This window comes from Stylophora pistillata, chromosome 4 (assembly GCF_964205215.1).
Source record: "Stylophora pistillata chromosome 4, jaStyPist1.2, whole genome shotgun sequence".
Classification (NCBI taxonomy): Eukaryota; Metazoa; Cnidaria; class Anthozoa; order Scleractinia; family Pocilloporidae; genus Stylophora; species Stylophora pistillata.
The window spans coordinates 26,050,535-26,077,953 of NC_142522.1; the positions used below are offsets into that span (position 1 = coordinate 26,050,535).

At 44.6% G+C, this 27,419-nt stretch overlaps 2 pseudogenes; both read right to left on the reverse strand.

Annotated features, from left to right (window-relative positions):
• LOC148733051 (uncharacterized) overlaps nt 1–27,419 on the reverse strand; it is a 105,159-nt pseudogene that overhangs the window by 37,349 nt on the left and 40,391 nt on the right.
• The window catches only part of LOC148733054 (neurexin-4-like), a 6,046-nt pseudogene continuing 1,347 nt past the window's right edge, over nt 22,721–27,419 (reverse strand).

Consider the following 27,419-nt stretch of genomic DNA (forward strand, 5'->3'; position numbering starts at 1 on the left):
TCTGAGTCCTTTTGTCGCTCGTCGCGTCCCTCAGGGGGCTGTTTCCTTTCTTCCTTCGTTTGCTTCTTTCGCTCTTCGTCCTGTTTACGTTTGTCTTCCTTTTCGCATTTTTCCTTCATGCGTTTCAGTCGTTCATCCCGCTCCATTTTCTTCTGTTCCTCCGTTTTCTCTACCTTCGCACCGGCATCAATATTTGCGCTGAAGAGAACGAACGGGCAGCTGTCAATGAGATGTTCGTCTGACAAACAAACTGAACATTTAGCCCCTTCCTCGCAATCTTCGGAACGGTGGCCAGGGCGCTCACAGTTAAAGCAACGAACTGTTGAGCATTCCCTGGCCAAATGGCTCTCATCACCGCAGTTTCTACGCGATTTAGGCTGGTTCGGGTACCAGATAAATATCGTCTCACCGGCCACGCGGATAGTATTTGGGATCTTGTGGGCGATATTCATTCTGGCCGTTCGCACTCCGTTTTCGATATGTTGAACGACTAGATCACGGCGGAAGCTGAGGACACGGCCATAGTGGCTAAGGCGGCCAATTAAGGCCGTATCCGGCAGCTCCGCTGGCGCCTCATATATTTTCACAATTGTAAGACGGTTCTCGCAGTCGCCAAGAAAGGTTTTCAGCCTCTCGATCTCAACGTATGGGGTTTCAAGAGCAGCCTCCTTCGCCGCTCGCGATACAAAAGAGACTACCCAGGACTTGTTCGAACTTTTCTTCTGGATTGTGGCGATTGAATCAATGTCAATGCCAGCGGCATCAAAGCTCTCCAAAATAGTCTGGGAGGTAACCAAGGTGTCCACGGAAAAATACACTGACCGGTCTTTGATTTTAAGTTTTGAAAATGGTTTATTCATAACAAACCACATAAGTTACAAAATAAAAGTGCTAACGCACGTGGGCTCGGCCCCAACTAATTATTAATAAACAGTCCAAAGTTCCAAAGTATAAGAGTTGTTAATTATATAGGAGTATTAAATATTACTAATATTAATGTAAGGTTATAAATAATTCCAAAATAGTTAGGTCTAATATTAATATATGCTTAATCTATAATATTGGTATGGCTAGGGCTAACATAGACTAATATTAATGTAACTCTAGGATTGTTTAATGCTAATTCTAAGTTTTAAATAATTCCAAGTTAATTTAATAAAATGTTAACTAAAGCTTAAGGTAATCTATTTACAAAAGTATTCTATAGGAGTCCTCATCATTTGTACAGATTGATGGGGACTCCCAAGCGTTTCTAAAGTTAGATAACGAGAGTCGGAAGTAGTCGCACGCAATTCTGTTTTTGGTCTCGCTGAGGGCATAGCGAATTATACCCTCAGGGGGGTCATTCCCGTTGTGGAAGGTAGATTTATTTCGAAATTTCCAGATGCTGCACAGAATCGTCTTAATTAGAAAGCGGGCAATACGATTCTGTTTTGGACTAGCGGGGGTCCAACGAAAAAAGAAAACATAGGTACAGGATTGGAGAAAGCTAGTTCCAAGGATAGAGGAGATAATAGAGGAAAAGTAGGTCCATACAGATTTCACACGGGGGCAATTGAGAAAACAGTGATCTATAGTTTCTTTGCGGGAACAGGAGGCGCACTTATCTGAGTCGATATATCCCCAATTCTTTAGAGAATCGCGGACCTTAATAGCGCGAAGTACAATTTTCCAGAGTATGTCGTTCTTATAATTTTCAGAAAAGTCATCTCGCACTAAATTCCAAAATTTGTCAAGATTAAAGTCAATCGGAAGGAAGGGAGTCCAAAAGCGATGAAGAATTGGAGATGTGGAGTTTTCCTTCAAGAGAATTCGATAACATTTCTTGGAAGAAAATTCAAAATCGCGCCACTCCGTGCGGGAGAGAATCCCACGTAGAGTAGTGAGCGCCGAGAGAACAATCTCATAATAGGGCGTCAAGATCTGTGTACTCGGGGTGGAGTTATCTCGAAGAGAGCTCCACTCCGAGCGACAAGAGGCAAGCCTAGAGCCTAGAAAATATCTGGCAAAATAAAAGGATTTTGATTCGCGATTATCTAGATTAGAAACTACCGAGGCTAATTTAAGAGATTTACCTTTGATCAGGAAATTCAAAATGCCGAGACCGCCACTGTTAAGAGATTGGTGGCAGGTCCCTCGGCTCACTGTTTCAGTTCGACAACCCCAGACAAATGGCCAGATTAAAGCGTTCACCTTGGAAATTACCCATTTTGGGACACACAAAACTGTAGAGAGATATAGGAGCTTGCTAATTCCGAGGGTGTTAACGATGAGTGATCGACCGACAAGAGAAAGAGAGCGGAATTTCCATAAATTTAGATGTTTTCCTAATTTCTCTAGTTTTGGCTGCCAATTATCTAATTCAGTATCGCGGTCGAAAACAACGCCTAGAATTTTTTTTTTGTCACCCATTTGAGGCCAAGTGGTTGGTCGTCGCGCTTACGCCACGCCCCCAACCACATGGCCTCTGTTCTCGTGAGATTAAGGTGTGCCCCAGAGCCACGCTCGTAAATATTAATCATGTTGAATAGAACTTGCAGAGAGCGATAAGATTTCACTATACAGGTCGTATCGTCAGCATAATTTCCAACTTTATAACAGAGACCACGTGCGCCCGGAAGGAGAAAACCTTCGATTTCAGGATTATTTCAGATTTTGCATGCGAGAGTTTCAACTCACAAAACATAGAGCATGGGAGACAGGGAATCCCCCTGTCTTACCCCACGAGACAAAGGAATCGCATCGGTTAGCCATTCATTAACAATAACACGCATATTGGCCCCATTATATAAAGTGTTGATCCAAAAACAAAAAGACGGGCCAAAACCAAAACGGGGTAAGAGGCTTTGCAGAAAGGTGCGATTAACGCGATCGAAGGCTTTCTCTTGATCTAAACTGAGCAAAATGCCGGTTTCATTCGTGCGGTCGATGTAATCTAAGATGTCCCTGAGTAAATGTAAGTTTGAAGTAATTTTGCGTCCGGGCACAGAACAAGTTTGATCATGGTCAACGATATATTCCAGAACTGTAGTGAGTCGAAGAGAGAGAACTTTTGAGCATAACTTATAGTCAACGTTTAAGAGAGAAATCGGACGCTATTTTTTCAGATTCTTACGATCTCTTTTCTTAAAAATAACGCGTGTGTTGCTCATCTTCATGGAATCACACATCTCTCCGGTTTGGTAGCATGCATTTAAGACTTGACATAAATGTGGAGCTAAACGATCCCAAAATCTAGCGTAGAATTCAACCGAAAGGCCATCAGGGCCAGGCGATTTATTCCTATTCATATTTTTCATAGCGAGAGTAAGTTCGTCAAGCGTGATCTCGCCTTCACAAGATGACGCCTGATCAAAAGTTAATTTCCGTGATAGAGAGGATAAAAGATCTTCTTGAAGAGCAGCATCTATCGGTTCTTCGGAAAAGAGCTGAGTGTAGAAATCGACATGAGTCTCTTTGCAGTTGTCTTCGCTTTTTATGGGAAAAGGAGATCGTTTCTTCTTTACTAGACTGTTTTAAAAACTCCCACCAATCTTGGAGATACGGAAAACAAGATAAAAAACGTACATGATCATCGATTAATTTCTCTATAGTAGCGCAAAAATCCTTATCGTTCAAAAGAGAGTTGTTAAAACACCAAACGCCTGGACCGCGTTTTACAGCGGTGGGAATATCAAAGGTAAGAAAAACAAAATCGTGGTCGGATATCGAACAAGGGCTAATGTCACACTTAACGTCGGGTGATAATAAATCTTTCGAAATTAAAAACTTGTCCAGTCTACTCCCAATTGACCGTGTGGAATTAAACCACGTAAATTCTCTTGATCTTGGATGCAACTTTCGCCAAACATCTGAAAGCGCGAAATCACTTTTTAAAGATTCGTAATCTTTGTGTATAGAGATATTCCCACCAAACTTATCGAGAGCGTTGTCGTAACAATTAAAATCTCCTCCGATGATAGTCGCAGAGGAGGGAATGAAAAATTCATGAATCGAAACAAAAAAACTTTTCCGTTCGGTAGGATTGGTAGGAGCGTAGATATTGACTAGATTGATATCAAAGTCGTTGCACCTGATCAAAACACTGACAATACGACCTTGTGAGTCCTTCTTCCAAGATACGATTTCGTTTGAGCATTTCGAAGAAATCAAGGTGACGACACCACCCTGTTTCCCCGACGCAGGGGACCAAAAACTACGGCCCAGCCATCTACGGGATAGAGATTTTATAATAGATTCAGAATGAATTAACGTTTCTTGTACAAAACAGACATCACAGTTGGACTTCTCGATCAAATCAAACAAGAAATTGTAGTTAAGGGGGTTTGCTAGCCCTCTTGCATTAATAGTTAAGAGTTTGAAATAACTTGGAAAAAAGACTCACTTAAAAAGGTAAAAAACTTACTTGGACTTTTTAGAGTGTCTATTTTTTCCTTTTTTCTTTTCCGTGGGGGTAGTTTCCATTCGACTTGGAGATACATCGGATGATTTTCTTTTGAGATCATTGGTGGTTTCCATGTCATTTTCGGTTTCAAGGGTAAATGAAGCTGTGGTAGGAACAGGTATCGATGAGCGTGGCCTTCCGGTGGTGAGCGTAGGTGTAGTAGGTTTACGAATGCAGGCAAGGGACAGATCAGGCAAGCGAGCAGGTGTGCGACGGGATGACGGCTTGATGGATTTGGGAGCAAAGAAGCCATGAGGATCCAGAATCGGGGAATCAGAAGAGACGGATGACGGTTGAGAAGATTGTTCGGAGAGATTGTGCGAGGGCAGTTCGGGTTGAGAGTGTTGCTGTTCAGGTTGAGAGTGTTGCGAAGGTTTTTCTGGTTTAGAATGTTGCTCGGACTGTTCAGGTTGAGAGGGTGGTTGAGTCTCGTTGAAATGTTCAGGTTGAGAAGGTTGTTCCAGTTGAGAAGATTGATTAGTTTCATTGAAGACGTCAGGCGGGGGGGAGACGGGAGGCAAATTGTCAGCAAGTTCTTCGTTGACGAGCGCATTTGGCAGAGGAAAATTTTCAGAAGATCGTTTTGGTGAAAGAAGAACAGAAGCAAGTGGAGCCTTTTCGTCAATAGAACCATGGTCGTCTGATACATCAATGTTTACTTCATCCGTTTCATCGGTTTCGGCACAGTGAGTGAGTGGAAAGACCCAACAGTAATCACAATTGATCCCCAAGTGGCCTTCCTCTTTACAAATACAGCATAGAACGGGGCGTTGACACTCTGACGCCTCGTGGCCAATGCCTTCGCAATTGAAGCAAATCTTGTTGGGGCAGCCATTAGCAAAGTGTCCAGAACAATTACATTCGCGGCAAGTGGGAACTTGGCCATTATGTCGCAGGAAGATCTGAAACTTTCCAAATCTCAGGAAACTCAGGATAGGTTTAAAAACCCGAACACGGTAGTATCGAAAGCCATTGTAAATAGTGGGAGCATAAGAATGCTTACCTCTCCGGTAGTGTAACACCCCACAGTAAGGTGCTAGGCGTTTAATTATCGCCAAATCTGATAGTGCAAAGGGCGCGTCGTAGATGGTGAGAAATGTTAACGGTTTGTCAACATCTTGTAGGGCGTAGTTTTCTGAACCAAGTTTTAGAGAATTGAAGCTTAAAAACCTTTCTTTGGCGGTCTCAGACTTGAAAGTCACGACGACTTCCCCATTAAGTTTTTGTTGGAGGCATTGTATGTCTGTAAATTCAATGTTCAGCGCCGAAAAAGCGTCGAAAACGGAACGAACAGTCGCTGATTTAGACGGTGTAAAAAAAGCGGTTCTCGGCCGCTGCGGCATGTTGTTTTCAATAAAAGCAGAAACCCGCTTGTTTGGCACATCATTTCCAATATTTCCAGAGGTACGTGCAGCTCTCGTCGCATATGATTCTCCATTTACGATCGATGAGTCTTCAATGGTTCCATCGGCAACTAAATCTTCTAACAATCCCTCAGTATTCATACCTGAATCCATAAATGGCACACAAAGCAAATGAAAAAAAAGGCCCAAAGGCCAGACTAACCTTAAATCGACAAAGTTAAACTTTGGCTAATCGAGGAGCTCAAAGTCGCACGTCTGAATTAGTACTGTACAGTACTGTACTGTACTGTACATGTACCTGTATTTCGCGGACCGGTCTTTGATGATCTTGGTTTGCCCTGAGCCCATAAATGGTACGCCTCTAAAACGCACACCACTGTTTTCAAGGAGTTTTAAGGCCTCCGGGACATCAAGCTCGGACGCTGTTGCCCAGGTTCCGTCGGTGGTACTGGTGAACTGCTCATTAACTTGGCTCTCCTGGCTTTCCATTATCAAAACTGAAAGAAAAAAAGAGAATACTGATTTTCATAGGCTAAAAGGCCGAGAAGCTTATAACTGTTTCGGCCTTCTGGGCCTCATCAGTGCATTTTTTTTATGTTTAAGGTGGACGGCCGGGCCCCGATGAAGGGAGGTGCAATCCCGCCGACCTACATGTCTAATCCCAACCCATTGGCTTACGTGCAATGCCTTAGGGAAGGGGACCACCAAAAACGAGGGTCACCAGACGCCAAACTCGCTGGGGAATCGAACCCCACCTCACTTAAAAATTAACACACACACACCCAGAAATTAAACACACCCACTCAAAACTTAGCTAATTTTTTCTTTTAGTTTTTCTTTTTAAGCCTAAGTTAATTATATATTTTATTTTGGTTTTTTAGATTTTTTAAGTGACCGGTAAAGCCTAAAGGCAGTAGAAATTTCACGATGTTCAAAAACATATCTCGGATCAGAGTACCAAACGGAAATATCTTTACCAGCAGGAGCAGGCAGGTGATGTAACACAGCAATCTCGGCCAAAAAAACGCGGTCCTCGGATGAAATAGTGCTAAGCCACGGGTCCTTTAAAAAAACAGCGGAAAGTTCAGAGGGAGTAACAGCAATAGGCTTGGCTGCAGCAGTAGAATCAGTGGGTGGGGCCTGTTGGGTCCTCTTGACAGTGTTATTAGCAGAAGTGGGAGCCGGGGAGGCTGAACGCTTCCGAGAAGCAGAGGTCGTCTCTCCGACATCCATATCGGAGACAGGGTTAGCAAAACCCTGTGTTGCCGGTACACAATCATTTGGTAATTCCTCACCCTCGTTTAAAGAGGTGAAGCGATCTTCACTCGCCTCAGATGAGAGCGAGCAGGCTTCATCAGCACTGTCAGCGGGCGGCTCTTCAGGCATAGAGGATGGCACGACATCGTCTGTGACTGTAGGTACATCAACGGTGGCCTTACAATCTCTAGCAAAATGGCCTTGCTGTGAACACCTAAAACACTTGCCCTTGGAAGGGCAACTCGCAGCCTTATGGCCTATTTTACGGCACACAGTGCACTGCAGGGGTTGCCCCCTGTACCAAACCCTACAACGTATACCTCTAATACCAATAAATGGTGGAATAACTTTCTGAACCACCATCTGAATAATTCTAGACCCAGTAAAGACCGAGGGTCTAACCGACCAAGACTGATGACGGACAGACTTGACGATGCCAAAAGCAGACAACGCAGTACGTATCGCTTCATTGGAGCCCTCAAAAGGGAACCAAGACAGAACCACAGTGGTAAGTTGAGGTGGGGGAGGAGGAGGTGTAACCACCCTACACTCCACCTCACCTAACTTAACCACGCCCAACTCTTCAAAAAAAAGCTTGGCCACATCAGCTGCAAAAGTAACCCTGGCAACGCGACCAGGGCACGCCTGCACTGCCTCCACAACATGATCAGACTCACGATCAAAATACTCGAGGAGTAACTTTACTGCCTCAGGAAAAAGCATCCCCTCGGGGAGCCCCTTGCAGTCCACATCGATTGTCCTACTAAAGGAAACAATCATCCTGAAGTTCGGCCCCAACCCAAAGACAAAGCAAAGGGATGGGTAACCAAACACCGACCAAAAGCGAAAAAGGAGAAACCTGACCGAGAGGAAAAGATCACAAGTTTTCCCTTCCGGCAGGTACTCACTTAACTGATACTAGACCTCACCAAAAACAAGCACACCACAAACCAAACTCCCAACCACTAGGGAAAGGAGCGAACACTTACCAACAAGCAAAAGCCCGCGTCAGGTAAGTATCATCACCTCATCAGTGCAGTTTTTTTTATGTTTAAGGTGGACGGCCGGGCCCCGATGAAGGGAGGTGCAATCCCGCCGACCTACATGTCTAATCCCAACCCATTGGCTGGCGTGCAATGCCTTAGGGATGGGGACCACCATAAACGAGGGTCACCAGACGCCAAACTCGCTGGGGAATCGAACCCCACCTCCCTTAAAAATTACACACTCACTCCCAGAAATTAAACGCACCCGCTCATTACTAATTATTTTCTTTTTTTTTTTTTCTTTTTTTTTTTTTATATGACCTTAATTAATTACTTTGGGAACTTTTTGTTGCAAAATTCCATAGCAGTCTTATAGTCTTCATCTCTCAAACCAATAAAGCGGGGATCTGAAGTCCAACGGCAAAAACGTTTTCGCTGATCAAGCGGTTTACGATAATCAACCGCAATCTCCCACAGGATTGCACGGTGGTCTGCAGAACAGGCTGCCAATTCCGGAACTTCAAGGAAAACATCAGGGCTACTATTGCGGATATCGCTCATGGGTGAAACCGCAGCACTTTTAGACGGGGCCTGTTGAGTCCTCTTAACTGAAACGGGAGCAGAAGAAGAAGGGCGTTTCCGGGAAACAGTGGTCCAGGGACCACTTTCACCAGCCATGTCAGAGTCAGCAGAGTTAGCAAAGCCCTCGGTTGCTGGTATAATAACCTCATTTCCAGTCGCCTCACAAGAGGCGAACCGGTCTTCGCTCGCATCTGAGTCTGGAGATGAACCAACTTCATCCTCAGAGTCTTCAATAACAGTGTCGGGGGTCTCTTCTTCGGCGGGAGTGATCTCCGCTGGAGGAACAGCCACGGGATCAGCTACAGGCTCGATAGCCGCAGAGGCCATTGCTGGATTGGGACAATTCCGGGCCAGATGACCTTCTTTAGCACACTTGAAACATTTACTTGACAAGTCACACCGTAGGGGCTGACCCCTATACCAAACCTTACATCTAGCCCCACGTACGGAAATAAACCTTGGAATCTCCTTCTTCACCGGTCTATCAGGCCAGACTTGATGCCTCACGCTCTTAATGGGGCCATAGGCTGACAGGGCAGAGGTGATGGCTTCATTTGGACCCTCAAAAGGGAACCAGGAAACCACAACGGTTGACATCTGGGGAGGGGGGGACGGGGGCTGAGCCACCCTACACTCCACCCCATCCAGTACCACTACACCTAACTCCTCAAAATGAGCCTTAGCAGGCTCACCACCAGCAACAAAAGTGACTCTGGCCACACGACCAGGACACGCTTGAACTGCCGCAACACCATATTGAGACTCAGTCTCAAAAAACCCGAGGATCAAGGGCATGACGTCCGGGAAAGACAACCCCTCAGGGAGCCCCCGACAGTCAATGTCGATTGACCTCTTAAAAGCAACAACCATTGTGAGACCAAGGTAAGTTCGCCTCCACCCAAGAAATCCCAAAAAGGGATGGGTGACCGACCCGAATAAAAGAAAAAACCACTGCCAAGGAGGAAAAAGTCGCAAGTTTTCCCTCCCGGCAGGTACTCACTTATCCGACTAGAACTCCAAAAAAACAAACAAGCACACCACAAAACAAACTCCCAACCACTAGGGAAAGGAGCGAACACTTACCGACAAGAAGAATCCCGCGTCATGTGGGCCTCATCAGTGCAGTTTTTTTTATGTTTAAGGCGGACGGCCAGGCTCCCGTGAGGGCGGTGCAATGCCTGTCGACCTAAATGTCTAATCCAAACCCGCCGCCAGAGTGCAAGGGCTTGAGGGTTGGGACCGCCATAAACGGAGGGCCCACCAGGACGCCAAACTCGCTGGGGGATCGAACCCCACCTCCCAGGTTAATCACACACTTTCAAAGATTAAACTCCCATGCTCAGATTAGTGATAATGGTTAGTCAAAGCACCAAAATACCACACTCACGCATACCCGCTGACACACTTACCTACCACAGTAGGGACAAAAGCAAACAAAAACATGGACAAAACATGAATAGAACAGAACCACTGTACAGTACACCAATGAAGGAGACCCAGCACAAGTGGCTACATGACAGACACAACAGGACTGAAACGGAACAAAACCCCTGTGCAGTACACCAATGAAGGAGACCCAGCACAAAAGGCAACATGACGGACACAGGAACACACGGGGGAGAAGGGGGAGAACTAAAGATTGAAGACCAGAGAGTTGCCTGAGACAGAAGCAATAACGCCACGAGCGCACCACTGTCTGTGGAAGAAGCGACGACGTCTGCTAGATTTGCACCGCCTGAAGGCTAGAGGTAGATAAAACTTCAAGCGGGCTTTAATGGACGCAATCACCGCAACGGCACCAGGACGAACATTACGGAACCGGTAATCGTTCCTACACAACCAAATACAGTACTTAGAAACATTAAGAAGGTAGACGAAACCCCAAGGGACAGAAATCAATTCACTCGTCTTAAACCCGAAAAGAACATGACGTAAAAGAATGACAGGACTCATAGGGGAGAAAACGAACAACAAAGACTGGACCCAGGAGAGAACACTCTGAGCAAGCGGACAATAGTAAAACAGATGCTCAAGTGACTCAACCTGGGGACCGCAAAAACAGAACGGAGAAACCGACAAACCAAAAAGAGAGAGACGCCGAGCGGTGTACAGAACGCCATGCGCAATCTTCCAGTTAAGGTCGGTGACACGACGATCCAGGTCGAACATAGACAGGGTACGCCACGTGGCAGGCCAATCAAGATTAGGGAATTGAAGTTCATACTTGTACACACAACGGGGCTGGACCATGTTCTCAGAAAGGAGATACAAATAGCATGACTTAGAAGACATGCTGACAACAGGGGAACAGACCAAAGGAGACGAAGAAGCATAAACAAGGCAATCCCTGGACGTGGCAAAAGACCCATCAAGTTTCCGCCACGCTAGGATCAGAGACTGGTAGAATGGTGGCAAGGCTCTAGAGTCAACAGAAAAAGAGCGGGAAAACGCAACGAGAGGAGAGACACCAAGGACAGACTGAAACCAAAACGACATCAGTGAGACCCAACTGGAGGGAGAGGAGGCAAACCTCCTCACCCATTGACCCAGAAGAGCCCACACCTTGAAGCGAACACTGACCACTGAAAAACCACCAAAAAGAGCTGGCTGCACTACTGCAGCGCGGGCGACGAGCTCCCGCTTGCCAGACCAAAAGAATGAAAACACAAGTCGAGTAAGCTCCGTCTCCACCCAAGCCGGCATGTGGATGAGTGACGCCACATACCAGACCCGGGAGAGGGCGAGAGCATTAATAACGAGAGCCTTGCCGCGAAAGGTCAGAACACGTGAACGCCAGGATTTGAGAACATGGTCCACCGCAGAAATGCGCGGGCGCCAATTATCCTCTTCCAGGTTACCAGGACCGATAAACACTCCAAGGACCTTGAGTTTCGAAGGTGTCCAATCGAAAGGGACGGGGGAGTCCGTACGGCCCCGCCAGCCGCCCAACCAAAGGCCCTTGGACTTTCCGAAATTGATCTTTGACCCGGACGCCCGCTCATACTGATGATAAACTTCCAGAGCAGCTTTGATCCCATCGTCGGATGTTAAAATTAACGACGTGTCGTCAGCATACTGAGATATGGGGGATAGTGGGGGACACCCCGGGAGGGAAAGGCCAACGATACGGGGGTTGGAGCGAATACTACAGGCAAGGACCTCCGAAACCAAAACGTACAGCAGAGGAGACAGGGGACACCCCTGCCGGACACCTCGCGAAAGACCGAAAAACGGTGTCAGATGACCATTTACATTAATGGCACTTTGGACCTGCCCGTAGAACAAGTCTACCCAAGCAATGAATTGGGGGCCGAAACCCATGGTGACAAGGGTAGATCGCAAAAAGCCCCAATACACCCGGTCGAAGGCCTTTTCTTGGTCGAGGGATAAGATTGCAAGCGCGGTGCCCGTAGACTCAGCATAACTCACAACATCACGGAGAAAGGTGACATTCTCCCCTATGAACCGACCCGGCACTCCACACGTCTGGTCCCGGTGCACGACCAGGTGAATGACACGGAGGAGCCGGCCAGCAATGGTTCGTGATGCCAGTTTATAGTCGACATTCAACAGCGAAATGGGACGCCAATTCTTTGGATCAAGACGATCCCCCTTTTTAAAAGACAACGAGATCACACCTCTACGCTGAGAGAGAGACAAAGAACCGGAGGAAAAACAGTCGTTAAGAACAGCTACGAGATCAGCACCGACTACGTCCCAGAAACGAAGATAGAACTCCGCTGGAAGGCCATCCAGTCCAGGAGCCTTGTTCCGCTTCATGCCCTTGAGAGCCTCATAGACCTCGAGGGGGGTGAGGAGGCCCTCACAACTATCAGCCCGATCTCGCGGAAGGACAGAAGACAGATTACCCAAAAGAGAAGATTGGATCAAAGTGTCAGTAGGAGAAGCCGTATATAAGTCGGAATAGAAAGAGCCAAGAGTGGCACACAAAGCAACAGAAGAAGAAACAATAGAGCCACCGGGCTCTCTCAGCGCAGAGATGCGGCGGTCGGCAGACCGCTTCTTTTCCAGGCGGAAGAAATAGGCCGAGGAGGACTCACCCTCCTCAACCCACTTAACTCTTGATCGCACTTGAGCACCCTTGGCAACGTAGGTGTCCATAGCTGCCAGATCCGCCAGCGCAGATCGGTAAGGGCCCGCGCAGGAGGTCATGCCAGCATCCAGCTTGGCCCGAAGATGATCGATCAAGCGAACGAGGGCAGCCCTCGATGCAGTTGTTTGAGATGACTTTTTGCGACAGTACCTGATGGTAAGGCCTTTTATCCGACCTTTCCCGCGGTCCCACCATTTGGCGAGAGAGGGGAAGCCAGGAAGGGTACGACGCCACGAAATCCACTCTTCCCTAACGAGCTGGCAATATTTCGGGTCATCTAACATGGATATGTTCAGTTTCCAGTAGCCTGGCCCAGGTGGGACGACGTCGGGAACAGAGACAGACAGCACTACTGCACTGTGGTCCGAAAAGGGGCAGCAGTACATAGCGCAAGAGGACACCGATGGGAGCCAGGCAAAGGGCACCCCAAACAGATCAATGCGCGACGCCAAACTGCCATCCCACCTGGTCCAGGTGAAACCCGAGGAGGAGGGATGGAGGTAACGCCACACATCCATAACACAACATGCCTCGAAAAGCTGGGCCAGCGAAGAGGAACTGTCTCTGTATGAACTTGCAGGTTCAGAACCACGCCGGTCAAGGGCTCGGTCAAAGACGGCGTTGAAATCCCCAGTAAGCACAGTAGGGACAGATGGATCGACTTTTGAATGGAGGGCATCAAGGAATTTATTCCGCGCAGGGTTGCAGTTAGGGGCATAGACACAGACCACACGGAAGACTTTGCCAAAGAGAGAGAATTCACATTGCAGATAACGACCATCGGCAGACCAGGAGTTTAGAAGAGATAAAGAAGAACGATAGAGAATAACACAACCACACGAGTGAACAGAACCAGGAGCCAACACAGACGAAAAGCCGGACGATGAAAACCACAAAGAACACTCAGCCAGAGTGACACAATGAGTTTCTTGCAGGCAGACAGCATCAACCTTCACGGGGAGGGAACGCAACCACTGCAGAAAGCCAAACCTTTTAGACTGGTCCCGCAGACCATTACAGTTTAAGGTAAGGATGGAAAGAGCCATCACTGCGCACAAAAGGGAAGCCATCATGCTTAGGTCTTCTTCTTACCGCCCGAGGACCTCTTGCCAGCCTTACCCAATGCTGCTGCAGATGGTTTTGCAAGCTTCTTACGCCGGGACAAAGCCGACGTAGCCGGAGGTTCTGGATCCGGGTCTTGGGGGGTTGACTCAGAACCAGCGTCCGATGCAGGCCTCTTACGAGTAGCCATGGCCGGAGCTGTATCCATTTCGGAAAGCTCGTTGGCCAGGGCCAAAGAGCTAACATTATTCTTACTGGTACCTTTACCACTAGTAGAGCCTTTTTTGGCATTCTTATCCTCTTTACTATTTACTTTAGCAGGGACCACACTTGCAGTTTCCCCTTTACTAGATAAATTATCAGTAGCGCTACCGTGATTAACGTTAACTACACTAATTGAATTAGGGGCACTGTCAGTACCACCATTTACTTCATTACTAGACACTAGTTCACTATCATTATTTTCAGAAGGGGTCTTACCCGAGGCGTCTGCCCCTCTAGTTTGCTCATCATTCGGAGCCTCACTATTTCCTTTACAATTACTGACATTACTCTCTGACCCAGTCCGAGGAGAAAGATCAGTATTAGCGCTGGCATTGGTTAGATACTCAGCGAGCTCAACCTCTTGTGGGGCACTATCAGCAAGTTGTCTAACAAAACTATTAGCTGCAACAGACAGCATTTGGACTACCTGGGTAGCATAAGCCTCATCCTCAAAGAGAGGAGCACCCGACACCGAGGCCTGGGTACTAGCCGCTATCCCATCGGCCTCAGGGTCACCACTGGCCGGGGGGACGACAGGAATCTGTGCCTGTACCAGTTGGCCGCTGGAGTCCAAAAAAGGGGTGCCCAATTCCATGCCTGACACCTGGGAGGCCGCTTCACCCACCAAGGGTTCGGCTTCACTATCACCATCGACAGCGTCTTCGCACTCGATATCACCAGCCGCCTCAGCAGCATCGCCCTCATCAATGTCACCCCCATCATCGCCAGCCTCTTCCTCCCCACCAGCGCTACCAACCGGGGCCCCAGGGGCCACCGGGGGGGCCTGGGGAAGGATCCATGCAGATGTACACTCCCTAGCAAAATGCCCCGCCTTGTGGCAGCGGCGGCACTTACCCTTATCAGGGCACTGTTTTTCCGCGTGTCCAACTTGTCTACAAATATCGCATCGCAAAGGCTGGTCACGGTACCACACCTTGCAGCGAATACCCCCGATGGAAATGAAACGAGGGATTTCCTTTTTGACAACCATTTTGACAAGACGGCAGCCAGTAGAGACTGACGGCTTGCCAGGCCACATTTGATGGCGGACAGACTTGATCTCACCATAGCTTGAAAGCGCGTTCTTAACTGATTCCACTGGGCCCTCATAAGGAAACCAGTGGACGACGACCATACTAACTTGAGGGGGTGGTGGGGGGGGGGGGGAGAAATGACCTCACATTCGACCCCATTAAGAACCACCGACCCACATTCCTGATAGTGGAACATAGCTAACGCACCCTTTTTATCATCAAAAGTCACCCTGGCAATAAAACCGGGGCACTGCTGGATAGACACAACTTTAGCAACATGCCCAGTTTGCTCTTGGAAGTGGGCATCTATATAACTAATTATTTGTGAGGAACTTGTCCCATTAGGGAACAAATTACAACGTATGTCAATGGTTCTTTGGAAACCAACCATAATTAAGATTTTGTAGTGCCCAGAACTCAACAAGAAACGTGAGTTCGGCCCCACGCAACACAGCCCAAAACTGGATGGGCGACCGAAAAATTTTGTTTCGCCGAAAACAAACCGGAAAAATCGGAAAACGCCGAACACCCGGAAACCACGGTCGAGAAAGGCCGAAGAAAGGACCGAAAAAACCCTCCGAAATCGGCTCGAAGCCGGAAATCGGCAGGGTTGCCGAAGAAGTCCGAAAAACGCCGAAAGATAAAAAGGCGAAAGAGGACTAAAATCGACCAAAACACAAATACTCACAAGAGTCCGTGCCCCAAGAGTGATCCTGCGCAGAATCCCAAAGTAGAGTGAATACTGTGGAGGTGAAGGAGTAAATCCTGGGCCTCATCAGTGCAGTTTTTTTATGTTTAAGGCGGACGGCCAGGCTCCCGTGAGGGCGGTGCAATGCCTGCCGACCTAAATGTCTAATCCAAACCCGCCGCCAGAGTGCAAGGGCTTGAGGGTTGGGACCGCCATAAACGGAGGGCCCACCAGGACGCCAAACTCGCTGGGGGATCGAACCCCACCTCCCAGGTTAATCACACACTTTCAAAGATTAAACTCCCATGCTCAGATTAGTGATAATGGTTAGTCAAAGCACCAAAATACCACACTCACGCATACCCGCTGACACACTTACCTACCACAGTAGGGACAAAAGCAAACAAAAACATGGACAAAACATGAATAGAACAGAACCACTGTGCAGTACACCAATGAAGGAGACCCAGCACAAGTGGCTACATGACAGACACAACAGGACTGAAACGGAAAAAAACCCCTGTGCAGTACACCAATGAAGGAGACCCAGCACAAAAGGCAACATGACGGACACAGGAACACACGGGGGCGAAGGGGGAGAACTAAAGATTGAAGACCAGAGAGTTGCCTGAGACAGAAGCAATAACGCCACGAGCGCACCACTGTCTGTGGAAGAAGCGACGACGTCTGCTAGATTTGCACCGCCTGAAGGCTAGAGGTAGGTAAAACTTCAAGCGGGCTTTAATGGACGCAATCACCGCAACGGCACCAGGACGAACATTACGGAACCGGTAATCGTTCCTACACAGGATGGGGGAGAACCGAGACGTTCACCCCAAACGACCCAACCTTTGTGGTATCGTCTAAGCCATGCCAGGGTGCTCAAACTAGTGTAAACTAGTGAGCATGCGCAAATGCAGCAGCAATGGCTCATCCTAGATAGAGTGCTCAATTTGGACATGAAAGCAAAGCTTTGTATGCCAAAGAGCTATATCTAACTGCAGACAGTACTGTTTCGGCCGTCTGGGCTTCATCAGTGCAGTGCTGGATATATCAACAAAGTTGAAATGGTAAATTAGCCACCGTAATGATTAAAAAAGCTGACGTTTCGAGCGTTAGCCCTTCTTCGGAGCGAATAGAGGAATTGTGGGTTGTGTGTGCTTTTAAAGGCAGAAAATGGAGCTACGTTATTGGTGGGAGCATGGCAACGAGAAAAACATAAATAAATTAGTGGAATGAAAAGCGTTCCTTGATCCCCGTGGGATTTAGACTGCCGGTTTGAAAGATGAGCTTTTGTTCAAGATTTTTACGGCTTTCCGTGCCACCTAAGTGCAAGGAAAGACCGCAGATTGCCATGTGTTCCTTAGAATTATTAGGTAAATTAAAATGTCTAGCGACTGGTTTCGATGTGTCGTTGTCATTCCTTTCCACGTCTCGAAGGTGTTCTCGGAATCGGTCACCTAGTCTTCTGCCTGTTTCGCCGATGTATATATCTTTTTGCAATAAGTGCAAGTTATGCAATCGATTACATTGGCCGAGGTGCACGTGAAGTGATCGGTGATCTTAATGGATCGCTTAGGTCCCGATATTTTATCAGTGTTGTGAATGAAAGGACACGTTTTGCATCGTGCACGAGCGCATTTAAAAGTGCCTGGTTGGTCATTAGTCTGAAAAGAACTTCTGACCAAAAATTTGCCCATGTTTTTGTCGCGTTTGAATGAAATGAGCAGAGGCTACGAAAAGATAGTGCTTGTCTCTGGATCGTTTTGAAGTAGTTTAAAGTTTTTAAGAATTATGGATTTAACTGAGTGGTTGTGAGGGTGAAACGTGAGAGTGAATGGAATGCGGTCGGAATCTTCCTTATGCGACGTTTTTAGTGCTGAATGTCGATCAATAAGTTGAGCGCGGTGGTAACCCGCTTGAACGACGGAAACAGGGTAACCACGTTTATCGAAGAACTGGCACATTGACTCTGATTTGTAGCGGAAATCAGAGTCATCACTATATAAACGACGAAGTCTTAGAAACTGAGAAAAAGGAAGGAATTCTTAACGTGAGATGGATGCGAAGACGAATATAACAAGTAATTATGCGAGTCTGTAGGTTTGTAATACACACTAGTGAAACCAGTCGCTAGACATTTTAATTTACCTAATCATTCTAAGCAACACATGGCAATCTGCGGTTTTTCCTTGCACTTAGGTGGCGCGGAAAGCCGTAAAAATCTTGAACAAAAGCTCATCTTTCAAACCGGCAGTCTAAATCCCACAGGGATCAAGGAACGCTTTTCATTCCACTAATTTATTTATGTTTTTCTCGTTGCCATGCTCCCACCAATAACGTAGCTCCATTTTCTGCCTTTAAAAGCACACACAACCCACAATTCCTCTATTCGCTCCGTCGAAGGGCTAACGCTCGAAACGTCAGCTTTTGTAATCATTACGGTGGCTAATTTACCATTTCAACTTTGTTGATATATCCAAATTATTTCGTTACTCCCACCGACGCAGTCCCAAACAGTTTCTTTCGAAACTATTAGCCTTTATTCATTTGTAATAAATGCAGCCACGAGAATTATTTGAAACACTAATAGCACAGCGCATTTACATACTGGGAGATATATATTCAATAATACTATCCTAAGTTGAATTTCGGTCATGAGTACACACAAAAAAAAAAAAAAACAATTCTGTACCTCTATTATATTTGGATAGTTAATAGAATTATCGAGATATGGTTCAATCGTAGACGAGTTGATAAATCAGTCATTATTCTTTACAAATTATAATTGTCATTATAAATTGTATTCACCATCTGTCTTCTCGTTGGCTAAACGCCCACAGTTATTTCTGAGAAACAGCGCAACGTACAGATTATTCACTAATCTGTACCTACAGATTCCTGAATAGTCTGTAGGTTGCGCGCGCAATGCATGATTTCCGGTGGAGCAATATAAAGTTCACGGACAGCGAAGTAAGAATGGCATCTCGATTTGCTTAACCGGCCCAGCGAGAAATTGAGAAATTAATTGAAGATAAAGATTCGGAAAATACTAAAATAATGTATAATAAAACAATTATTGGATGAGGTTTTGGGATATCTGGAATAATAAAGGTCTTGGCTATTGTTATTAGCCTCAGCCTTCGGCTTCGGCTGATAACACTTAACTCGACCTTGATTATTCCGTATATCACAAAAACCTCATCCAATAATTGTTTAAAAATAGTTGAAATCACAGCGTAGCTATTCTTAACAGAATTCATCGTGATTACAATGCAGAGGTTTTACACTAGCTCACGATGTTTACAATATCTTGACAGTTCAGTGATATATTTCAGTACATGTTTCGTCACATTTATATTCTTTATACAGGCCCTCATTCAAATCAGCTTGCAGCTGAACTGGGCCAGCATTAAAAAAACAAAAAATAAAGAACAAAAAAGAACAAAATTATGGAAAACTTACAACCAAGGTTTTTTAAACCATTTGACGAAACGTCTGTATTAGCCGTTGTTTTTTCTTTTCTCTCAAACAGTCAACAATGAACATCTGCAGGATGTATTATTTGTAGATTTAAAATACGGCATGGGCATGAACTATAACTCTCAATTTTTAGCTTAGAGTATACGAACGAAAAAAAAAAGACGACCCAATTAAAAAAAATCAAAATTCGTAAGGATTTCTCGACGACGAGTGAAATAAGCGAAAGAAACCATTACTTAATAAACAAAATTGCTAATATGGTATTGCTTCCATGGTATGTCCCTACCTGTGCAGCCTCCACAAAAGGGGAACACGATTTCGGAGAAAATGGAAAAATCAGAGACGATTAACGGCGTCTGTCGGTCAAATTTATACAAAGATGCCATTTCCATAAGGTTGAATCAGTCACATCTGGAAAGCGCCAACGTAAATGAAGGTTTCAGCTTCCATTTTGCACGAATTATGACTTCAACTTATTATAACAGCTTGGCGGACTACTGTTATTGTTTTGGTGAAGCATTGCAAACCGCTTCTAGAGAAGTTTAATTTTTTTTTAACAATATGCCACTGGGTTATGGACAGTTGTACACACGCCCACACTTAACCGCTTTGGTATTCATCTTCTCATGATCCGAACTAATTTATTGGTTTCAATTTTGATGCTACTCAAATAAGAGAAGACATGCGTTACGTCACCTCGGTAAATTATCAATGAATTCCTGGTTCTAATTTCCTGTCGAGCACCTAACTAGAACTTTCCAAAACGGAGTGGTTGACGAGTGGTAGGGATGCTGGAACGCGATTATCACTTTTAAGGCGGTTGACAATTTTGCTTCGCCGCCGTAAATTTCCTTCCCAAAGGAAAACGGCCTCCCGCGCTCGAAACAATCCATGTGATTATAATTTTTATGGAGTGCAAGTTCACATTTAAACAAATAACAAACACGTCTTGTATCGCATGACGCCAATGTCCTCCGATCGTGAAACAGGTTACTCCGTTCCACGAACTAAGTTAGCACATGAGAAAATTATGAAAATATTCTGGTCCTAAAATGAATCGAAAACCTCCCTCAACAAGGCAAATCGAATGATAACTCAAGGGGGAGGGGGGGTGGATTTTTTTTCACAAATGCCTCCTGACTGATTGTCCTGAATATCGCAGTCTCAGGTAATCTTGAAAAGTGACGTTTTCCCATTTATATCAATTTGTGTAAGGTGTCATTGACAAAGCTAGGAAAAGCAACTGTTTGTTGCGCAGGAAAGCTCGACCCTCCAACTGTTTTACATCTTTTCATTAGACTCTTCAACTAATTGAAAGAAGTAGGTGATAAACAAATTGTGACTACCATTTTCACCGTAACAGACAGACAGACAGACAGACATCTATATTTATACAGGATAGCCCCTTCAGTGTAGTAAACACTGGTATCAACGGGGGTCCTGTTACCCACCCAACCCACCCCAGGGGAGGACATCCATCACACGGTAATCTCGTGCGTGGGAAATTAACGTCTCCTGCCCCTAACCCTGCAGGAGACGGGACCTCCATTTATTCGTCCCTATCCGAGAAGACTAGAATATCTAACCAATTCTTGATGTTAAAGAAAGGAAGCATATTCTTCTCAGTTAATTTTAAGACCCTGAGTGTTGGTCCGGCCGGTATTGAACTCTCGACCTCCCGCACAGCATTCCGGCGCTCTCCCAATTGAGCTAACCAGGCGGCGGTAACGAACATGATGCTTTCAGAATTTATGCTTCTCCCCATCATGATGACCAGGACATATAGCACGAACATTGAAGTTTAAAATATGACCAATTTCGAAAAGGAACTAATTTTACCCAGGCTAGCAGAGCATCTAATAGCGAAATTCTTTTTTTTTTTCTGCTTTTTTATAATCCTTTTTAGGAATGAGACACGCACGGCCTCTCTCGCCTTTTGAATTTGAATATGTACCTTTTTTGCGCCCCTCTTCCCGCGAGTGTTTCACCTCCCGCGTCTCACATTGCCTCCGCTCGCCTGAAACACGCAAAACATAAAACACCACGCCTATTCTGTAGGCTTTCCTGAATTTTCACGGAAGAAACTTTAAGTCTCTCGTTACCCAGTAATCAGGTCCTTCAAATTTTCTTTTAGGTCGTCGTAATCACACGCCATTGCAAATGTCCGATAAAACATTTCTACTAGTGGGTGGAGATCCGCTAAAAGGGTGAAGGAACTTCAGTTGATATCTATTTTGAGGAACTGAAAAAGCTAAGAACTGTTGTCACAAAGTTGCTTTAAGAATAACGCAAAGTAAAAAAAAAATAGACACTTACCACAACAACCATGGCAAGATGGAAATACAACTCCAGATAAAAAGCAGAGAAAAGAAACTGCAGTCACGATATCGAGTTCAAAGTTATATAGAGGAGATATTCCTCAAAATAAAGATGCAAGAAAAGTCGATTACAACGGAGTATAGAGCAATAAACTAACTAAACCTCATAAAACTACGACAGGTGTACACACTTAAAAATGTTGATCAAACTTCACATCGCAGACAAAGTTCTGCCATTTTCAAACAATAATTGAAGTCCGTTTTCTTTTGTCAATTTTTAAACTTTCGATAACTGATCGATTATTCGCACTTATTTCAGGCGAATAAAGGATCTTAGTGGGCGCAATTAAAGTGGGCCCAGAAATGAGTAAACTCCTCATGATTAACGCAAAACAACATCCATGATGGGAGTATTTAACTCTTTGAATCTCAAGTTTAAATTCCCATTTTCTCTAACATGTGTTTTTGTTGGCTAACGCTAATAACTTAGTGTTACATTCAGCATCTCTGATGCTGAAATGTATTTTTTTTTCCTTAAATTATTCTTTACCTATTGATTCCAGAATATAAGTTGAAATATTAAGAAAAGCTTTGAGTAGCGATCACTGCCGGGAGTTAAACTGAGCTACAAACGTAGATACAAACGTAGATTTCATTTTTTCAATGTTCTGGTTTAATTCGCGATTTACAACTGTATGAGTATTCAAAACATCAGAGACCAGTACCTTTTACGTTTCAATAACCTTAAGTTTATTTTATTTCATTTAAAGACAGAAAAGATGTTGATTACTAAAATTTGCATAACAGGTCACTAAGGGGATATTGCCAATTCTTGACATGTCGTACATGAGTTTCGTCACAGATTCCAACGCGCTATTAACTGAGTTGCTGGCATTTTTAACATTCAAAGTTCCGAGCAGACACATATTTTCACTTATATAAGGGTCTAATAGAAACCGCAAAACCGCAAAAAAAAAAAAAACCGATCATAACGAAAAACCGCATGGAAAACCGTCTAAATTGATAGATTTACACATCTCAGTTGTCAAAATCCCAATCGATCTGAAACTGTGGTTACAAGTGGATCAACATCGGTTTCGCGGCTATTCGAGATAGGCAGAGGCGTATGACTTCTGCTCAGATCGAAGAGAAACCAGAAACCCAATATGAAAAACCGAAAAAACACATCGGATACCAAATCCGAGTACCCGTCAAAATTTTTGACGAAAACCGAAAACAAAATGCTGAAAACGGATAATCCACAAAACGCAATGTACACTAAATCCGAAGAAACGACGTTTTTTGGCACAAAAACCGAAAAACCGATCTAAAAAATGGCAGTTGGAAAATATAGAATCTGGAACCGGAACCGGAATACTTGGAATATCTGGAATAGCTGGATTACCCGGAATACCCGGAATTCCCAGAATGACCGAAAAATAATAAATTAAAAAAAAAAAGTAAATTAATAAATGAATAAGAATATTGATAATTAAAAATTGAGGGTAAGTTCACAACTTAATTAGATAATTTAATACGAAAATTTTTCTAAAGTTCCCATAAAAAAAAAAAAAAAACATTTACCAGCACTGTTCATGAAGATGCACGTAATAGAATTAAAAACAAGTCTGCGTCAGGCCAGTAGCACATACAGCCTAAGCGACGAAATATTTGTACTCTCCCTCCCCCCTGGATGGGATGCTAGTCCATCATATGGTTACTCCCCTATAATGAGATGCATTTATGCAAATGAGTGAACATGCGCGTTGTTGGAGTGTTAGCGAGTGTGCCAGAGAGTGTTCCACGTGCTCGATCAGTAGTTGAGTTATCCTGTAATTCAAGTCTTAATCATCGGAATAAATTCATTTAGCAACCCATTCAGAGTCATTACATGGTACCAGGAGTGAAACTATGGCACTTAGCGGCGTCGACGTGCCTTTTATCCCACATGCACACATTCTTCTGTCAGCTGCTGCTTTATCCCAATACGTCATTTTGATAGAGTCACGTGACATCCATTAGGCAAAAGGTTTGATTGAAGATATGTTTTTTTGAAGAGAATATCTTTAAAGCATGGCATTTGTACTTGATGAACTGTTCACAGAACAAGGAGGCCTTGGTAACACTCTCTAGTTGAGGAAAGCTTGCTCCTGTATAGAGAATGTCACGTGAGTAACAGCCTCGATTTTAACATTTGTCCACCTTTATTTCATTTTCGCTGTTTTGACCTATTACTGTCTCGCCAACACCATCCTTGTCAGTCATGTTACAGGTGACATTAAACGGTATCAGTCCTCCTTCACCATCAGAATCTATGAAATAAGGGCCGGTTTTAACTGTTGGGTCGAGCGTCTTTACTTCGCTGCAATACTTGGGTAGCATCACAAAGAGAGGATTTCGGTTAGACTGTAGCCGGTTAAGTTTCGTCAGCAGTCGAACCCATGTTTCCCTAATACCGTTGGAAACCAATTATTTTACCAGGCTTCTTGAACGCAATCATTTCATGAATAGCCCATTTCCGAACTACCCCTGGCCTCTTTTTTTAAAACGAGGCCTGGTGCTCAACCATTCTTGTGAAAATGAGTTTAATTTGCATGTGAATGAAAACTTATAATCATATGAAAGGATGAGCACCAGGACTCGTTTTGAAAATGAGGCCAAGGTAATTCGGAAGTGGGCTGTTGCAGCTTATAAGCAAAGTCGTTTCTTTACATGCATATCATTAACGCTTCAAATATTATTTCTTTTATTCAAATTAAGCTATAAACCGCAAGAAAAATGTCTTCTCCTACACCGATGTAATTAAGCGTTTCTTTTCGTGTAAAACTTATCGTGTGTTCTGTAACAGAGAAATAAATGTGACAATACCTTTAAAGCATCTTATTGAAGGAAATCCAATGCGGCAGATGCAGCAAAAACCTTTCCTTGTGAATCCAGCTTGACAGGTACTACCATCATAGCATGGATTGTTACGACAGGGATTCTACAAAGAATTAAATTTTATGATTTATTAGTCAAACATCTACAAAGAACTACATATCTAAGTTCAAACAGCAATCAAGTGGACAATCAGACATGGTTTGATGATACTCTGCTTTAAAGATTTAATGAATGTAACCGAAATTACAATTCATCGACCCAACGTTTCGACACATACATACATACATACATACATACATACATACATACATACATACATATATACATACATACATATGTTAGTTGACCACGACCCATGGGGGCTTCTCAGGGTCAATTCCCACCCATCCCAGTCCAGGGAGGACATCCAAGACACAGTAATCTCGAGCGGGGGAAATTAACGTCTCCTACCCCCTAACCCTGCAGGAGACGGTGCCTACGGTTTATTCGTCCTTATCCAAGAAGACTAGAATATTTATCCATTTCTTGATTATAGAAAGGTAGCAATTTCTCCTCATTTATTTTTAGACCATGGGGCTCGAACCCTCGACCTACCGCACAACACAATCCGGCGCTCTAACCAATTGAGCTAACACTCCTGTCTAGCGCCTTCATCAGGGGTGACCCGTGACCGTTGCAACAAGAGGCCCTTCTATATGCTCACTAATCAGCTGCCCTTTTTTCTGACGAGGTGTAAACAGGCGTCAGGTAGTAAGCTGCCATCCTCACGATTTAAAGGAACGTGGGCGGAGTTGGTATGCCAAACTTCCAAACAAAGGTGCTGGTGGTAGTGGTGAGCGGCGATTACTGCTGATAATTTTAGAATTATCCCATCCAATTGTAGGACTAGCTAGGCAGGCGTATACTCCAACAAAGCTGAATTTTTCTTTTTTACAAAAGAAGACCGCTTTCTGATGCTCTTTCAAACGTGTACCAAACTGACGTTTTGTTTGTCCAATATGCTCGTGATAACAGTCATTGCACGGAATAGAATAAATAGCATCGGTTCGTTGTTCCTTAGTAACGGGATCCTTTGGTTTGGAAACAATATGCCCCAAAGTCTGAGAGGTTTTTGAGCGACTTTAATAGTGTTGCGGCTATTAAAAATTCTCTTGATGGGTTCCCTGACACCCTGGATGTAAGGAATAACAGCAAAACCAGTCGCTGGTTCCTTTTCCTCAGCAGTGTCACTAGTCGTAGCTGGTTTCTGGCAGTTACGGAGATATGTTTAGGTATAGTCATTTGCTTTTAAGACATCGGAAACATTATTTCTCTCCTCGACCTTGAAATCAAGTGAAGACAGTAGACAGTCAGCCCTCCTGAATAAAGTAGTCGCCGGTTTAGAGGAGAGCATTTCTCAACTTAGCGACGACCATGAGCATTCGGTACAAGCAGAAGTAAGCAGCATACTTAGGCGAGCTAAACCTCCTCCCAAAAACATTCAAAAGGATGTTTTCAATGCGCTGATAACTCTTAAAAAGGATCCGGACAGGCTCGTATTATCTGCTGCGAGTGACAAGGGTAATTGGGTTGTATGTGTGCAGAGCGAAACAGGGGAAAGTAGAGACGTGTTTATCGTGAACCGACGCACACCGACAAATATCTCGCTTTTGACTCTCACCACCCTATTTGCCGTTAAAAGTCCGTAGCTAGAACTTTACCCAGGAGTGTCGAAACGTTCCGTCGACGAATTGTAATTTCGTTACCGTGATTTATTAAATCTTTAAACCAGAGTATCATCAGACCTTTTACCTTGTTCTCGTTGGCTGTAGAGATTAGTCTGGTTCTGCTTTAAAAAACCCAGTCGGAAGTGCCCTATAAATGACTTTGCTCAATTCAAGGAAAATATTGTCTCCACTTGACAGAAAATTTCGGGGCTAAGTATACCTTCCAGGTCCTCCTCCCTTTTTCCTGGGAAATTTCTCTTGATTTTTACTTTTTCCTTCACATTTTCTTCAATGTAGACAGCTAGAAAACGGTGATCGTAATACGCAACAGGTTTACCTTAACAGCCAGATAGTAGGCGGTCTCCCAGTTTTCCAGGAAGGTTACGTCAGCTGTGGCATTATTTAACTCACATTAGTATTTTCCACCTTGCGAAGGTCTCACATTGATATAGAGACAGTTAGGCTCCATGCAACACATCACACGACAGCTTCCTTCATTAGGTACCTCCTCATTCCAGATCACGTGCCCCTTGATTGCTTTATTTCCAATCGGCTCCTCGAACGAGACAATGTCGCATTCGTCACCTGTCGAGCACAAGTGAAAGTTTGCAAGTTCTTTGTTTAGCATCATAATACATTTCAAGCTGAATTTTCCTCTCTATTGAAGCTATGATAATTATTAGGAACAATTCTTTATCTAATTTATTTAAGAGAAGTTTATCCACGGACTTTATTTCTGATCACGAGAAAGTTTATTGGCAAAGACCTTCCTCCTTTTCGTCTTGGAGTATGAAGATGTTGAATGTTTCCCGGAAAAACGCCTTGTTTTATCATTTAATCGTATCTTCTATTTAGTTTATTTCCTTATCATGCAGCCCGAATGTGACCAGGGGGGACTGGAAGACACGCCACTGAAATACATCACCTATGTTTCAACGTAATTTTCCGAAGCTTTGCAACATTTTCATCACATTTGGCTTTCCTCGGTATCTTGGATGAAGACATATTGTTATAATGTATAGTATTACTTCCGACTGCAGTCAGAGCTTTGAAAAAATGACTATGAACTTTAAGGAGGGGGGCATTGGGGTCTATTAGAAACCGCAAAACAGTAGGAAAAAAATCATTCGAAACCGCAGGGCCGCAGAACCGCAGGGCCGCAGAACCGCAAGGCCGCAGAACCGCAGGGCCGCAGAAACGCAGGGCCGCAGAACCGCAGGGCCGCAGAACCGCAGGG